Consider the following 15,239-nt stretch of genomic DNA (forward strand, 5'->3'; position numbering starts at 1 on the left):
ACTGTCCCAGGACTCCTGCCTTTGTTCGGAGGAAGAGAACCCAAAACCCACCCAAGAAGATGAGGATGAGGAGAAGCCAGGAGTGATAAAAGCTCAACAATTACCCCATGATGGAGCACCCCACTCCAGTACTCTTGCCTGGAAAATCCCATGGACGGACGAGCCTCGTGGGCTGCTGTCTATGAGGTCGCAGAGTCAGACACGACTGAAGTGACTTAGCAGCAGCAGCAGGAGTACCTTTTAAGCCCAAAATCCCAGTGAGGAGAACTGTGGAAATATGCCCTTTCTCTTTTGATTCAAAAAAGTCACTTACAGAAGGAGAAGAAAATAAAACAACTGCAGAAAGGGGAGTTGCCTAAGTTCTAGGTGCTTTCTTCACCTCATTCTCCTACCATTAACCTGCAGGAGAAGAAGATGAAGGACACAACTCAGGTTGAGCCTTCTGCTTGGAGCCTGGCAGAAGAGGTGCCTGAAGGCACAGACCTGGGTTCTCTCCCTGCCCCGGTGACAAGAAGGCTCCTCCTGATGTGATGGAAAGAGCGACTCTGGTTCCTGGATGGTGTCTGTAGCCAAGTCTAGCGGTGGAGTCGACTGGAGAACTTGGGTAGTACCCACATAGTCAAGGGCCACTCACTTACAGTAATTTCTGTTGCTTCCATCCTCCTCCTCTTTTTAACATATGTCAGAATATATAGTTGATTTAGTTTGTAATTTAGTCACTTCAAGTATAATTTTTGCTGCTTTTATCCTTCACTTTTTATATTTAAATTTAAAAATAAAAATAGTTGATTTAGTTTATAGTTTGATTGTCTGATTCTTTCCTCTTCTCTGTACAAAATGAATTTAGAGTTAAGGAGCCCTTTGCTCTGAGGAGGGAGTCTCGTTATCTGCCTGATGAGGAAGAGACTTGACTGATGTGTCCCTCACTGAGGCTGTCTGCCAACTTCAAGTGGAACTGCTGTTCAGGCACCTTCTTCCCTTATTGGGAACGCTGAGCAGGATATGCTTTAAGTCCTCCTGTGACCTGGGCTGGAATCAATATGTTTGTCTTACTGAAAATTTAAAAAGGCAGTTCCGTACTCCTCTCAACAGCCATTCTTAGCATTTACATTTCATCAGCTCTGTACGTGTTCACAAGGAGACATGATTTCTTCATGACCTACTCCTGTTGGCCAGAATAACCAGAGCCTTAGGGTTACTCCTAGTACGTGGTTTCTTCTGGCACATGCCAGAAGCCTAGCTCATTAGTCCTTGTTTGTTGTTTTTTTTAAGAAACTTAATGTTTCCTTCTTTTGGAGGATAGCTGACTTACAATGTTGTGTTTGTAGGTGTAGAGATTCTGCATCAGGTATCCCCAAACATATTGATTCCCCTTTGTTTTCTTCCACATACAAGTTATTATAGAGTGTGCAGTACACTACCCTTTCTAAAGGAGGTCCGCGTTGATTCTATATTCTATATGTATTTGTGACTGTAAATTAATCCCAACCTCCTAATTTATCCCTTCCACCCACTACTCCCCTTCAGTAACCATGTTTGTTTCCTAAGACTGTGCGTGTATTTCGCTTTTATAAAATAGCTCATTGATATCAGTTTCATCTTCTGAAGTACTTCACTTACTATGATTGTTCTAGATTAATATATGGTTGTTCTATGGTTTATTCCTGTAAATGGCATTATTTTTTTCCTGGCTGAATCATATTCCATTCTATGCATATATGACTTTTTTATTCATTCATCTGTCCATGTACATTTTGGTTACTTTTATGTCAGCTGTTGTAAACGCTGCTGCAGTGCATTCTTGTTGTTGTTCAGTCGTTACTTCTATCTTGAAAAACTGAGACAGTCCCCATGAGACACTCAGTCCCCATTCCCCTCCCTCAGCGCCTGGCACTTACCATCCTGTTTTCCGCATCTAGGGAGCCGACTGCTCTAGGAACCTTCTATGACTGGACTCAAACATCATTTGTTCTTCTGTATCTGGCTTATGTCACTGAGCATAATGCCCTCGGGCTTCATCCAGGCTGTAGCCTGTGTCAGAACTGCCTTCCTTTCATGCTGGACAACGTTCATGGTCTGCTTGTCCATTTTTCTCTGGAGGAAACATAGAATATCTACATTCATCTCTCATGTCTTATAATGTTTGTGGAACAACTTCAGAAAGTCCCATGACACAAAAGTCATTCATCATTAACTACTTTATAGACTTTTTTATTTTGAAATCCACCAGAGCTCAGAAGGGAAGAATGTATGTGAGCTTCACCTGTGTTTAGGGTATTCATTTTATTCCTGGTGTGTGCTTTGCCTGTGTGTGCGCCTGTTTGCGGACATGTGCTGTACGTGTGCACGGTGTTGTGTAGGTGTGCAGTGGCATATGTGTGCAGGGGTGCGGGGAGCTGGTAGTGGGTCATGGGCTGGGGGCTTGGGGCCCGAGGTGGGCAGGCGGGTGCAGGTGGGAGCTCCCCGTGGGTTCTCTGCTCTGATGGCTATGCCCCACCTCTTTCCGCATTCCCGCTTGGATGCAGCACGGTGCCCTGTGGGCGTCAGCCCCAGCACGAAGTCACCTGACTGGGAGCCTAGGAGGTGTCAGCCCCTCTTGCCCCCACCCTGCGGGGAAGCAGGACCTGAGCGCGCTCCATCCCTAATTGACCATCAGGGTAGTCAGACCCGCTCTCCCCGCCCGACTCTGCAGGACTGTCCTTCCTGGGCGCAGGGGGCAGCGCCTCCTGCCGGAAGCCTGGGGCGCTGCAGCCGGGCCACTTCCAGTCCGTCCTTGCAGGACACTGGGCTGCACTCCACGAAGCTCCTGGCTCTCCCCTGGGCCCTGACCACCGCGTGGCTGCAGAACCTGGTCACAGTTTTGTTTTGCCCGTTAAAATGTTTAGTGACAAAGCTTTTGTTCCGTTTCCTCATGTGGGTGAAGTGTGGAACCCAGTGATAATTTCTTCAAGAAAGGTACATCCTAGTTCGTACACACGGATGAGCCCCCTGTCCAATGATGAGACACCCAAGGTGTGCCTCCTGGGAGCGCAGCCCTGAGCTGCTTTGAACCTGACCAAGGTCTGTCTACGTGGTAGATTCAGACCTCTCCAAGTCCTGTCTACACTGATTATGTTTAGATGAGACCGTGTTCTTCTACAATGAGAACATTTACACCTGACTGGGTTCTCTGTGCAGTAGGACATGGAGACCTGGGTAGAGACCCGGCCTGGCCTCTGTCCTGGAAAACTTCGTGCCTACGTCTGAATGTCAGTGCTCAGATGTCTGGGGTCTGGAGCTGAGGTGGGTTTCTCTGGGTAACCGTGGGGTTCCATGGCCCTCCCAGGGGTCAGTGCTGAGGCAGGGCTCTTAGTCTTTCCCTCTGATGAGTTCACCTTCCCTGGGGCTCATCGAGACACCTCAGGCAGGCTACCTGGTTGTTGCTGTTCAGTCTCTGAGTCGTGTCCAACTCTTTGTGACCCGATGGACTGCAGCACGCCAGGCTTCCCTGGTCTCCACTGTCTCCTGGTGTTTGCTCAAACTCACGTCTGTTGAGTCGGTGATGCCATCCAAACATCTCTTCCTCTGTCGTCCCCTTCTCCTCCTTCCTTCAATCTTTCCCAGCATCCGGGTCTTTTCCAATGAGTCAGCTTTTCCCATCAGGTGGCCAAAATATTGTAGCTTCAGCTTCAGCATCAGTCCTTCCATTGAACACCCAGGACTGATTTCCTTTAGGATGGACTGGTCTCCTTGCAGTCCAAGGGACTCTCAAGAGTCTTCTCCAGCACCACAAGTCAAAAACATCAATTCTTCAGCACTCAGCTTTCTTTATGGTCCAACTCTCACATCCATACATGACTATTGGAAAAACCATAGCTTTGACTATATGGACCTGGCTTGTTTACACATTGGGGGCCCGCCGACCACAGCCATAGTGTCCTGACTAAGGGGATGTGTGACCCCAGGTGGGGGTGTCTAGGGACTCTGTGAGTCTCACCCCATCTGTGTGGGTCAGAATCATGTGCAGAGGGAGACCATACACACAAAACTTAAAAAAAGGAAAGAATACATGTGAGCTTCACTCATGTTAGGAGTTAATGCTTTACAATATCATTTTATACAGACCTGTGCCTATTCCCTCTTTACCCCCTGCAAGATTCCCCATCCCTGGGTCTCCTGGAGACTCCTCAGGTGAGCTACCTGGTGATTATTCCAATTCACCAGCATGAGCATGACAAGAAGAGAGCAGGTTTACCTGGGCAATTGATTGCAGGGCACATGGATCAGGCAAAAAGCCAGTGGGCAGCAGGTGAGGTTGCTGCTGTTATCTCCTTCCAGTAGACTGTCCATACTCAACAGAGACCAGACCTGTCCCTCGTCTTCCAGCTCAGCATCTGATGTGTTTTCACAGCACTTCAGCTGGACAAGAAAAGACTGAGACTGCCAGAACCAAGGTAGTGTGTTCAACATTATCGTGACAGCTGTAAAAACAGTTACTATCTCATAGAACCAGAGAGAAGAGAGGAGGACTTCTCTGGGACAGGTGTAGGGGAAGGAGACTGACCCCACACTCCTATCTACCAAGTCATGAGGTTATAGGAGCTCACTTGTTTCCACCACAGGGACCCAACCAGCAGAGACCTGGTGTCCTAACCAAGGGTCTTGCCACCCCAGGTGCAGGGTCTGGGAGGGGGGATCACCCTAGAGACTGTGGACGTGTGACCCCAGGCACAGGGTCTGGGGAGGGGGGTCACCCTGGAGACTGTGGACGTGTGACCCCAGGTGCAGGGTCTGGGGATTGTGTGGGTCTCCCCCCATCCACGTGGGTCTGGATCCTGTACCCAGAGACCTCATATATGCTCTTTACCTCAGTGTGTCTTGTCCCCATGACTAACCTGTGGTCCTTTTTCTGCTCTCCATGTTGTCGCATTCACATATGGTAGGCACCTTTGCGTGAGTTGCTGCTGTGCATTCCACTGAGTGAAAGAAAACCTTCGGTGGTGTCGTATTAATATCGTAGCATGTCATATATCTAATTCATAGCGTCACCACTGTCTGGTGTCCTCTAGACCGAGTTCATGTAATTTATTTGGTAATTTATTGTTGTTTTATATTGGGGTAGAGTTGATTTCCAATGTTATGTTTGTTTTAGGTGTACATGAACTTGATTCAGTTATGCATAGATGTGTATCCTTTCTCTGTTTTTTTTTTTTTCCTCATATAGGTTATTACAGTTTGTTCAGTAGAGTCCCCAGTTCTATTCAGTGGGTCCTTTTTATTTATCCACTTGGTGTATATTAGTGTGTATATTTTCATCCCAAACTCTTAATTTATCTGTCCCTTCTAACTTTCCTTGGATAATCATAATTTGATTTTCTCAGTCTATGAGTCTGTTTCTATTTTGTAATTAGTTCATTGGTATGAACTTATAGATTCCACCTGTATGTGATATCTTAGGATATTTGTCCTTTTCTTTCTGAAAAGTATTTATAGTATGATAATTTCTTGGTATATCCAGGCTGCTGCCGATATCCTTATTTTGTTCTGTTTCATGGCTGAGCAGCATTCCAGTGTACAGATGTTCCACATAGTCTTCATTTTTCAGTCAATGGACATGTTGGTGGATTCTGTGTCTTGGCTATTGCAGTAGTGCTGCCCTGAAAATCAAGGTGCACGTGTCATTTTGAACGGCGATTTTCTCTGGACCTAAGTGAGGAATGGGATTGCAGATCATATGATACTTCTGTGTTTAGTGTTTCAAGGAATCTCCGTGCTGTTTTCCATCGTGGCTTTACCGTTTACATTCCCACCGAGACTGAGGGAGGATTTTCTTTTCTGTACATTCTCTGCAGTAATTACTCTGAGATCTTTTCGACGATGACCATCGTGGCCAGTGTATGCGAGGCATCACCTTGTAGTTTTGTTTGGCATTGATTTAATAATTACTGATGTGGACTGTCTTTCCATGTGCTTTTATTTTTATTTTACATCTTGTGAGAACAATTTACCTCTTCAATCTGGCTTCCTGAAAGTTGGTCCTGTTTGGAATTTGTTTTTCCCAGTGATTTACCCCAGGACATTTCTTGAGGGCAGGTGTCATTTACCTGCCCTCTCAGACTGTCACTTACAAGCCTTCTCGGACTTGTGACTATTATGAGCCCTTTAGCATCTGTTTTAAGGTGTATATATTGATCTGAACCAGCTAATTATTCCCTGTCCCTCCGCCTTTATTTTTTGGTAACCATGAGTTTGTTTTCTATGAGGCTGTTTCTCTTTTGTAAAGAAGTTTATTTGTATCCATATTTAGATTCCACAGAAAGTAACATCCTATAACTTGTCTTTGTCTGTCTCACTTACTTCACTTGGTATGATCATCTCTAGTTTCTTCCCGGCATTATTTCATCCTTCTTTACGTCTGAGTAATATTGCATTGTGTACATGTACCCCATTTTCTGCCTTCATTCATCTGCCCTGTACCCTTGCATTACTTCCATGTCTTGGTTATTGTACCTAGTGCTGCCATGATCTTTTGGTGCAGGTGGCTTGTTAAATTTTGTTTTCCTCTGGATCTGTGCCTAGGTATGGGATTGCTGGGTCACTGGGTACTTCTGTGTTTAGTTTTTCAAAAACTTCCATAATGTTCTGCCTAGTGGGTATACTGACTTACATTCCCCCCAACAGTGTAGGAGGGGTCCCTTTTCTCCACACCCTCTGCAGGCTTGATTGTTGTAGGATTTTCGATGTGGTCATTCTGATCAATGTGAGTTGATACCTCACTGTACATTTGATTTGCCTTTCTCTAAGAACTAGTGGTGCTGAGCATCGTTTCATGTGCTTTATGGCCATCTCTATGACTTCTTTGGAGAAATGTGCATTTATTCTTTGGCCGACTTTTTATTGGGTTGTTGGTTTTTTGGTATTGAGCTGTACTGCTGCTAAGTCACTTCAGTAGTGTCCGACTCTGTGCGACCCCATAGACGACAGCCCACCAGGCATCCCTGTCCCTGGGATTCTCCAGGCAAAAACACTGGAGTGGGTTGCCATTTCCTTCTCCAATGCATGAGAGTGAAAAGTGAAAGTGAAGTCGCTCAGTCCTGTCCGACTCTAGCGACCCCATGGACTGCAGCCCACCAGGCTCCTCCGTCCGTGGGATTTTCCAGGCAGGAGCACTGGAGTGGGTGCCATTGCTGTACTAGTGGTTTGTATGTGTTGAAGAGAAATTCCCTATAGGTGTCTTTGTTTGCAAGAATTTTTTTCCATTCTGAGGGTTGTCTTTTTCTTTCACTGATGGTTTCCTTTGCTGTGCAGATGGTTTTAATGTTTATTAGGTCCCATTTGTTTATTTTTGATTTCTTTTCATGATTCTATGAGGTGGATCAGAAAAGAACTTGCTGCATTTTATGTCAAGATGTGTACTCTTTTCCTCAAGAGTTTCATGGTTTTGTCCTTTTATTTAGGTCTTTAACCTATTCTGAGTTTATTTTTGTGTCTGGTGTTAGGGAGCATTCTAATCTCCTTCTCATTTTCACTGCTAAGGAACTGCCCTGTGTCCTCCGCCGTGGCTGCTCCCAGTTTCCATTCCCAGCATCAGTGTAGGAGGGTTCCCTTTGCTCCACACCCTCTCCAGCACTTATTGTTTGTAGTTGCCTCCTGTGGCCATTGTGACTGGTGTGAGGTGATACCTCCTTGAAGTTTTGATTTGCGTTTCTCTCACGTTTAGTGATGTTGACATCTTTACATGTGATTTTTTAAAACAGTGTGAGTTAAACTTACTTATTCAAATTGGCTTCTTGAACGCCTGCTCTGTTTTTTATTTTTTTCTGTTGACCTCCCCTAGGACACCTCTTGAGGGCAGGTGTTTTTTCCTTACAGCCCACAGGCCTAGTGACTAAGTGCCCAGTGAGCAAAGGTTTCAGTTATTGTTGTGGGAAATGGCCACGAGGCGGCAGCATGCCTTTGGGCCCCTCCCTGGTTACTGGGGGAACCAGAGCCTTAGGGAAAGTCCTGTTCCTGGATTGTCAGTTAGAGTGGCATGTGCCAGAAGAAACACCCAAGGCTTGTGTCCCATTCCTTCTTCCTCCCTTACCCCTTTCCCCTGGACACATCCCAGTTCCTGCAACACCACTCTGTGGTGGGTGCTTTCATTATAGGTGGGGTGACCCTAAGGAAGGAGGCTGGAGGTGGGAACCCCATCACCTGGAAACATGGAACCCAAGGGGCTTTTCACATCTCTTCCAGCCCAGAAGCTCCACATCCTGTGGGTGCAGTAGGTGTAGTTTCCCTGTAGGAGGACCCGCCTGGATCTGGAGATTGTGGGCCGGTGCAGAGGGGAACAGGTACACCAGGTCCATGGGGAAGGGCTCATTGACAGGCATGTCCTCCCCACCTTCCTCAGTCCCAAGACGGTCCATCCATGGGACCCAAGCCTGCCCAGGCTTCAGGGATGTGACAGCAGCCCAGGTCACTAAGGCCTGAAGGGAAGAGAATCAGCATTCTCTTTTTGTAACTTGTATTTTGCATTGGTGGAGAAGGCAATGGCACCCCATTCCAGTACTCTTGCCTGGAAAATCCCATGGACGGAGGAGCCTGGTAGGCTGCAGTCCATGGGGTCGCTGGGAGTCAGACACAACTGAGCGACTTCACTTTCACTTTTCACTTTCATGCTTTGGAGAAGGAAATGGCAACCCACTCCAGTGTTCTTGCCTGGAGAATCCCAGGGACGGGGGAGCCTGGCGGGCTGCCGTCTATGGGGTCACACAGAGTCGGACACGACTGAAGCGACTTAGCAGCAGCAGCAGCAGCAGAGTGACTTACAATGTTGTAGGGTGTGTTTGTTTGTTTGTTTCAGGTGGACAGCAACACGATTCACTTAAACATAGCTGTGTACATGTCCTTTTTTTGGTTCTCTTCCCATATAGTTTATGCAGTGTTGATTAGGAGTCTTCATCCCATAGTGGGTTTTTGTTGATTATTTTACAAAGAGTCGTGTGTGTATGTTCATGTCCACCTTCTCATTTCCTTTGCCCACCACCTTTTCCTTTTGGTAACCATAGGCGCTTTGCTATGTTGTGAGGCCGGTTCTGTTTGGTAAAGAAGTTCATTTGTATCCAGTTTTAGCATCCACCTCCAAGAGATACCATATGATAGTTGCCTTCCTTTGTCTTACTTACTTCACTTGGTGTGATGTCTCTACTTCCTTCCTTGTGGCTGGACATGGCGTAATGTCACCCTTTTTATGGCTGAGCAACATTGCTCTGTGTGTGTGTGCCCCATCTCGTTTACCCATTCGTCTGTCCTTACCCACTGAGGCTTCATCCATGTCATGGCTCTGTACATAATACTGCCATGAACATCGGGGTGCGCCTGTCTTGTAAAGTGATGGTTTTCCCTGGATCTGCGCCCAGGAACGGGACTGCTGTGCCTGTGGTTTCTCTGCTCAGTTTTCATGACCCTTTGTGCTGTTCTCCTTTGTGGATTTCCTGACCACCGACAGCTAGGAGGGTTCTTTTCCTCCATTCGCTCTCCAGCATTTATTGTTGTAGACTTTCTATGATGACCTTTCTGACCTGTGTAAGATGATGCCCTGTTTTACTTCTGATCCACAGCTCTAATACTTACAGATGCTGAGCATCTTCTCATGTGCTTCGTGGCCATCTCTATGTCTTCTGTAGGGGAAGGTCCATTTAAATCCTGTGCCCCATTTGACTGGATGTTTCTTGGATTTCGAGGTGTATAAGCTGTTTGTGTTTTGGAGATAAATTCCTCGTGGGTGTCTTTGTTTGCACATGTTAGTTCCATTATGAGGTTTGTCTTTTTGTCGTGTTTATGGTTTCCTCTGCTATGCTAGCACTTTTAAGAGAAGTTAGGTACCATTTATTTATTTTTGTTTTATTTTTCATGATTCTAAGAGGTGGGTCAAGAAAAACTTGCCGCATTTTATGTCAAAGTATGTTCTGCTTTTTCCCTTAAGAGTTTCATATTATCTGTCCTTTTATTTAGCTCTCTAATCTATTTGGAGTTTATTTTTGTGTATGCTGTTAGGCAGTGTTCTAATTTCATTCTCATGACCATTTCTTAAAAACCCTGCACCCTGTTCTTCGTAGTGGCCGTAATCTTTTCACTAGCAGTGTGGGAGGGTTCCCTTTTTCCGCACTTTCTCCAGCATTTATTGTCAACTTTTGGACAATGGTCACTGTGAACCATATGAGGAAATACCTCATTGTAGTTTTGATTTGCATGTCCCCAATATTTAGTAAGGTTGACATCTTTTCGTGTGATTCTTTTAAAGGGTGTGAGTTAAACTTACCTCTTGAAACTGGCCACCTGAATGCCTGCCCTGTTTTGAATTTTTCTTCAGTGACACCCAGGACATTTCTTGAAAGCGGGTATTTGTTACTTACAGCCCCTTGATCCTTGTGCATATTGAATGCCCAGCGGCACTGCCTTTCACGGTGTTGTTAAATTAAAAGGAGCAAGCTCCACAAAGGAGCAGCCCTGCTTCATGTTCCACTGTTCTTTTTTTCCCCCCCTGTAATTTCCTTGTTATTTATGTTGGAATATTGTTGATTTCAGATGTGTTTGTTTCAGTTGTACAGATACATGATTCAGTTATGCATAGATGTTTATTCATTCTCTTTGGGTTCATTTTCATGTATGATTATGGTGTGTTCATCAACTTTCCTATGCTATTCAGTAGTTACTTTTTGATCATCTATTTTATATATTTTACTGTGTATATGTTAATTCCAAACTCTTAACTTCTCCCACTTACTTCTGAAGTTTGGGGGCTCTGCAGAGGGCAAGAAGTACTCCAGGTCCCTTGTGGAGGCACGCTGCCTGCCACATGCTCCCGGCTCCCTCAGCCCCAGGACACTCCAGCCTTGGTACCTGAGTCAGTCAGGCTCCAGGGATGTGACACCAGCCCAGGTCACTACGGCCTGAGGGGAATAGAACCAGCATTTCTTTTTCTGTATTTTTCTGTTTTTGCCCTACGATTTGAACTGGAGTATATAGGTGAATTACAATCTTGTGGGGTTTTTTTTTTTTTTTTCCCTTTTCCATCTCATGCAACTTGATTTTCTTGGTGACCAGAAGTTTCTTTTCTAAATCCATTAGGCTGTGTTTCTTTGGAAAAGAACTTCATTTGTATCCATTTTTAGATTACACCTAGAGGGGATATCATATAATACTTCTCTCTCTGTCTCCCTTACTTCACTTGGAATGATCATCTCTACTTTATTTCCTGTGGCTGGATGGCATTATTTCCTACTTCCTTATCATTGAGAAATATTGCATTGTGTACCTGTGCCCCATCTTATATTTACATTCTTCTGCAATTTCTACATTTATCTTGCTTCCCAGACTTGACTACTGTACGTTGTTGGGCCAAGATTTTAGGGGTTCCCATGTCTTTAAAATTTTTCATTTTCTATGGGTTTAAGCCCAAGTCTGGGACTGCTGGGTCCTAAAGTACTTGTGTTGCAGTGAAAAGGGAAAAAAGAAGGAATTTGTTGCAGTGAAAAGAAAAAAAAAGAGAAATGAAATTTTGTGTTTCCCCTTCCTGAGAACAGAGAAGATAGAACAGTGAGCAGACCTGAACATTCCTTGTTTGTTTGTTTAACTTTAGTCCCTTCTAGCTCTGCATGCGGAGAAGGCAATGGCACCCCACTCAGTACCTTCTGAGCCACCAGGGAATCCCTTGAAGGTTAAGACCTATGCAGATAAACCTAGACAATTGGCCACCTGGCTACAAGTCCCCTCAAAGTTTTAAGTTTAAATTAGGATTCAGGCTTAATTTTTTCTAATTTGTCTATTAATGTTCAAGTTGTCATTCCTCCGACTATTTCTGAGTCCGAATGGCTCCATCCATTTGGACAGGATGACCCAAGCACTGACCCTATCTTGACCACAACCAAAATCATCATCAAACGTAACTTGGTTCTTACTCCTTCTTTGACCCCTAGTTACAATAACTCTTTTACTGATCTATGACCTCTGTTTTCTTAAACTACCTGTTAAGACTTGTCTCCTCCAGATGACAACAGTTACATCAAGATAATAATGATGTGGAGAGAAAACCCACACCCCCAAAGAGATTACAGCCACTCCTCCAAACAGATCCTGTGGGAATAACCACAAAAGTCACTCTGGGGCCCCTTAATAACACAGGGCAAGAGCTCCGTGACCCTGATTAGATAGGGTCTATGAGTCCCATGTCAGCATTGAAGAAGTTACAAAAGATTACCCTCTGTCCCTCATCACCTCAATAAAGATTTCTTGGGGTTCATGTCTCTCAAGAAAAATTTGAAGTAGGAGATAGATGGGCCCCTGGGCTTAACAGCTGGTGATTGTCAAACAGCAAAACTGAGGGTTTGTCTTCAGCCAGACAACAAGAACAACACCTCTTTCCCTTTCTCCATTGATTTGGAGGAAATAAAATGATGGGGGAATTTGTTGCAGTGAAAAGGAGAAAAAAAAAGAGAGAAAAAAAGAAGAGTGAGTTTTTTTTATTTTCTTTCCTGAGACCAAAGAAGATAAAGAGAACAGTGAGCAGGCCTGAGCATTCCTGCTGCTGCTGCTGCTAAGTCGCTTCAGTCGTGTCCGACTCTGTTCGACCCCATAGACGGCAGCCCACCAGGCCCCTCAGTCCCTGGGATTCTCTAGGCAAGAACACTGGAGTGGGTTGCCATTTCCTCCTCCAATGCATGAAAGTGAAAAGTGAAAGTGAAGTCGCTCAGTCGTGTTTCACTTTCACTTGAGCATTCCTAGTTTTGTTTTTTTCCTTTTTACTTTAGCGGCTCCTAACTCTGCATGTCCGTAACTTAGTTTTTCTGCTCCCTAACTCTGCAGGAGCGGCGCTTCACACCTACTGTCCGTTGCTTACCCTTACGACACCTTCCCCTTGTGGTTACACATCAGAAAGAAGGCTGCAGAGCCAACGAGCTGCCAGCCTCAATTGCCGGGTTACTGATGCCAGCCTATGACTGTTTTTGAGAAGATTCTAACAGTTGTTCCTCATCACCAGCCCCTTACTGGGAGCCTTGCCCTATATGAGCCCCTAGACGCCTCATGGCAGGTGCAGGGCACAGTTCTTGGGGCATTAGCCTTCTGGGTTGCCCTGTCCACTGGCTGAGGATTAAAGCCACCTTTCTGTTTCCTCCAAGCTCTGTCACCTTATTTTTTTATTCAGCTTCGGTGGACAGAGAAAGCTAAGATTTTGGCCAGCAACACTTCTGTGTTATTTTTAAGTGGCCCTCCATGTATTCTCCTAAGTATGCTGTGAACAGCGTGCAAGAGCACTTTCTCTCCACACCCTCTCTAGCATTATTCTTTAAGATGTTTTGAGATCACCAATCTGATGAATATGAATGCTTACCTCATTGGACTTTTGATTTGCATTTCTCTAGTCATTAGTGAGGCTAAGCATATTTTTACGTGCCTATCTGCTATCTGTAGGCTTTCCTAGGAGAAATATCCATTTCAATCTTTGGCCCATTTTTTTTTTTTTTCTTGGTTTGTATGTATTTTTGATATTGAGCCGCATGAGCTGTTTGTTTTGGAGGTGAATTCCTTGTGAGTTTCTTCTTTTGCAAATATTTCTTCCTATTCTGAGGGTTGTCCTTGTCCTTCCTCGAGGGTTTTCTTTTGGTATGCAAAACTTTTACGGTTAACTTGGTCCCGTTTTCTGATTTGTGGTTTATTTTTCATTCTTCTAAGAGGTGGATCCACAAAGAACTTGCTGCATTCATGTCAAATTGTGTTCTGTTTATATTTTTCTCAAGAATTCCATAGTATCCATCCTTACAATTAGATTTTTAAAATCTGTTTGGAGTTTATTTTTGCACGTGGTGTTAAGGAGTATTCTAACCCCATTCTCATTTCCATGGCTAAAGGAAGCTTCACAATGGCCTCCACAGTGGCTGTTACCAATTTACATCCCAAGCATCGGTGGAGGAGGGTTCCCTTGTTTCCACACCCTCTCCAGCAGTTACTGTTGTTATAGTGTTTGGCCGTGGCCATTCTGACTGGTGTGATGTGATACCTCGCTGTAGTTTAGCTTTGTATTTCTCTAATAAATAGTGGTGTTGACATCTTTTCTTGTGATTATTTTAAAGGGTGTGAGTTAAACTTCTTGAAATTGGCTTCATTATTGCCTGCCTTGTTTTGAATTCTTTTCCTATGACCATCCCTAAGGCGTTTCTTCATGCCTTAGGAGGGCAGGTGTTTTTTACTTTGTGAAATGAAAATATCTCCTGCCATATTAATAAACAAGAAATGCCACAGCCATCAGCAATTTCTGGCCTCCAAATGTGAATGAGGGCTCCTCAAACTGCGATCCAGCAGATGCTGATGATTGCTGAGGAGCTGGGGGACTGCAAGAAGCAAGGTGAACAATTGGTCCCAGACAGCTGAGGCGCATAAGGAATGAGTGAGCGCAGCGAGTCCAGAGGCTTTCATCTTCCCATACACAGAATGCTAAATTCCTTAACTTGATATCTGATCTTTGCTGTTCAGACTGCCTGCTCCCTTTGTTGCAAACTTGTATATAGCCTGACTCCCCCTCCTGCCTCCTTGGAGCAGTCTTCTCAGAGCTACTGAGATGCTGTCTCCCAGGCTTGGAGTTGTAAACATTCCTACCAAGTAAAATAGCTTTCTACTTTCAGGTTCAGTTCAGTTCAGTCGCTCAGTCACGTCCAACTCTTTGCGACCCCATGAATCGCAGCATGCCAGGCCTCCCTGTCCATCACCAACTCCCGGAGCTTACTCAAACTCATGTCCATCGAGTCGGTGATGCCATCCAGCCATCTCATCCTCTGTCGTCCCCTTCTCCTCCTGCCCCCAATCCCTGCCAGCATCAGTCTTTTCCAATGAGTCAACTCTTCACATGAGGTGGCCAAAGTACTGGAGTTTCAGCTTCAGCATCAGTCCTTCCAATAAACACCCAGGACTGATCTCCTTTAGAATGGACTTTCAGGTTATGAAACTTTCAGGTTATGGCTATATATTTTAGTTGACAACTTACAGACCTTGAATCCTTGTGAATGTTAAATGCCCAGCAGGCCTGCTCTTCATGGTGCTGTTACACGCTACTGGCCACAAGGGGGCAGCACGTCTTCATGCAGCACTCTTTTTTTTAAACTGTTATTTCCTTGTTTTCTATTGGAATATAATTGATTTCTAATGTTGTGTTTGTTTCAGATGTACAGGAACTCGATTCAGTTATATTAATACATAGACTTTTAACTATTTTTTGTTTCTTT

General features: G+C 44.8%; 1 long non-coding RNA gene across 1 annotated transcript; it reads right to left on the reverse strand.

Moving 5' to 3' along the window:
• Positions 1-268: 268 nt before the first annotated feature.
• Positions 269-6,281, reverse strand: LOC113895385. The gene is made up of 2 exons (XR_003511825.1): positions 4,235-6,281; positions 269-2,094 (listed from the first exon to the last, which is right to left on the reverse strand). It is a non-coding gene; the product is annotated as an uncharacterized LOC113895385 (long non-coding RNA).
• Positions 6,282-15,239: the final 8,958 nt, after the last annotated feature.

This window comes from Bos indicus x Bos taurus, chromosome 7 (genome assembly GCF_003369695.1).
Source record: "Bos indicus x Bos taurus breed Angus x Brahman F1 hybrid chromosome 7, Bos_hybrid_MaternalHap_v2.0, whole genome shotgun sequence".
Taxonomy (NCBI): domain Eukaryota; kingdom Metazoa; phylum Chordata; class Mammalia; order Artiodactyla; family Bovidae; genus Bos; species Bos indicus x Bos taurus.